Consider the following 2,748-nt stretch of genomic DNA (forward strand, 5'->3'; position numbering starts at 1 on the left):
CCGATATTCCACTCGCAGGCATTTCGCTTTCTTTTACAAGATCAGTTTAGAGGTATAGAAGAATTCAGGAGCCCTTGCCTATCGGGAAAATGGGGCCAAACGAAGCTTTGCGAGTGCGTGCCTGACGTAGTACTTTCTTTCTTTCTTTCTTTCTTTCTTTCTTTCTTTCTTTCTTTCTTTCTTTCTTTCTTTCTTTCTTTCTTTCTTTCTTTCTTTCTTTCTTTCTTTCTTTCTTTCTTTCTTTCTTTCTTTCTTTCGTTCTTTCTCTCTTTCTTTCTCTCTTTCTTTCTCTCTTTCTTTCCCTCTCTCTTTCTCTCTCCCTCTCTTTCTTTCTTTCTTTCTTTCTCTATCTCTTGCTTTCTCTCTTTCTTTCCTTCCTTCTTTCTTTCTCTCTTCCTTTCTTTCTTTCTCATTCCGCAATCCTACCTTCTAACTGATTCCTTCCTCCATGCCGGGAATTGGAGCTTCACCCGCGTGTTTAGCAGGGCGAAACTTCAGCTACCACAGGCAACAACGCAGTCATGCCTTCATATCTAGGCAACAATGAAACATGGCAACGTGAAAATGGCAAGCGACCTCGATAAGAGGTCAGATTGCCATACCGGAAACGGCTGATCGCCAACAAGCCCACGATCTAGAGATCATCAATTATTGGAAAACGGCGTTTACAAATACGCACGACACCGGCGTACCTTCGAGGGCCAAATTTCTGTACGCTCGCCAGCGCTGGGTTTTCTGCATACGACGCCGCCACTGAAATTTGCGAGTTATAACAGCTTCGCTTGAGATGTTATTGTTTATGTGGCCGTCTTAAGGCGACACTAAAGAGAAACAATGAATCGGTGTATAGATCGATAAATTGTGCTCCGAGAACTCTAATGTCGTTACTTTCGCCATGATAGGTTTTTAATAGAGGAGAAAATCAAGTTCAAAATTTCATTTTTAAATTTCGCGCCGAAATGTCCCCGCGTGACGTCACGAATTTCAAAGCGTGTTTATCATGTTTTGGCGCCATTGGCTCAACAAAATTACCCCAAACTTGGTATGTTAAGTCCATGGCCCCCTCAGGGGACAATGTACTTCATTTTTATTGATTAGGAAATATACGTAGTCCCTAGTAGGCGCCGTCGAGACACGTCACGGCGAATGGTGTGGAAACTTCAAGGTGGCGTCGCCGCCCACATTTTGTTTTTGCGTGTTTTCTCGCTTACTAAGCGTCTTCTCGCAGCAAGCGTAGTGTTTTTGGCATCGTGAAAGAGCATTTTACTAATATGATAAAAAACGTTTTGCTCTTTAGTCTCCCTTTAAGTTCGCCTTAAAGAAAGTCGGGGATCAAGTAGGCCACGAGACAGCGAAACTCTTGAAAACTGGGTGAAAAACGACGCGGGGTTAATGACCGCACATACGTATACTTGGCTCCGAAACAGGAAGGCGAGTATGCAAGTTTCGTTTCGGACTGAATTATGGCACACTTGGCCGACTTTTCCAGGCACTTTATTGTAATATTTTCTTCATTATGCGGAAGGTGTTTTACGGGTCTCGGGCTTCGAGCTCGCGCGAGCGTGAAACTCGCTGCGCGCGTGGCTAACCCGATCGCGTTCTTCGTGAAAGCGTGCTTACTCGCTGCGTTCGCCGCTGTAGGCCCCTACGAACACTCTAGGCTAGCGCGCGTGCAGTTAACGATGAAGCTGCGCGCGCTTGGCGATGCGGTCGCATTCGAATTGATTAATGGCGTCAAGCGCGGCAGTGCGTCCATCTGGCCAGCTACATAGCAGGTCGTCTTCGAACTCGAAGCAATGCGTTCACGCATCTTCTGCGCTCTCAAACACGTTTTGTTCGATGTGCCGGGCGGCTGCGACCTAACATCAGGAAGGAGCTAGTATGCAGGTTGACGCAGGGTACCGTGCGCGCATCGTCTAGAAGTTGTGTGTTCGTCTCCTTCAAACGGTGTCAAAGTTGTCTTTTCTACCTCTCACATTTAGACTTTAGGTTGTTGAGTTAATTAAATAGGAAAAGTTGGCGCATTTAGGCGGCCGGCTACTCTTTTTTAGTGACATATTTTAGCCGCGAAAGAGCACATACACAGAGCAAAGAAACACACAACGCCGCCCGTCCTGTCGTTGTGTGTTTCTTTGCTCTGTGTATGTGCTCTTTCGCGGCTAAAATATGTCACTAAGCAGGTACCAACTTGCCCAACAAACAGTCTTGTTAAAACGGCTACTCTTTGTTGGTTAGCACACAAAATGAAGCGAGGAGTATAATGTACAAAAAGCAAAAAAAGGGGGAGAAGGAATCCACTCTGCCCCAAGGTGTATAACATTGTATAAACAATAAGCATACATGAACACACCGTTTGTATTTTCTTTACTCACTTACAGAAAATACAAAAAATACACAGTTGTACACGCAGAAAGAAATATTCGAAATGTCCTATATACCAGCACTAAAACAAAATCTTTATTTGTTAGAAATATCGATCCATATAACAAACAGAAGAAATGAAAAAAATGAGAATTTTATCGTATTCGAAAAAATTCCCCTTTTGCGTAATTCGAACGTTGTTGGTTCGGATCCCACCGATGGAAAGGGTGATTTTTCTTCTACTTTAATTCATTTCTATTAGCGTAATGACTACTACACTACAGTTAAAATAGAATAATTAATGGTCCCTATGCTTTCCCTGGCTGAATTGCCTGCTGGATTCGTTTGGTTGTGTATAACAGAAGGGGCTCACACGCTGAAACGGTT

Source organism: Rhipicephalus sanguineus, chromosome 4 (genome assembly GCF_013339695.2).
Source record: "Rhipicephalus sanguineus isolate Rsan-2018 chromosome 4, BIME_Rsan_1.4, whole genome shotgun sequence".
NCBI classification, from domain to species: domain Eukaryota; kingdom Metazoa; phylum Arthropoda; class Arachnida; order Ixodida; family Ixodidae; genus Rhipicephalus; species Rhipicephalus sanguineus.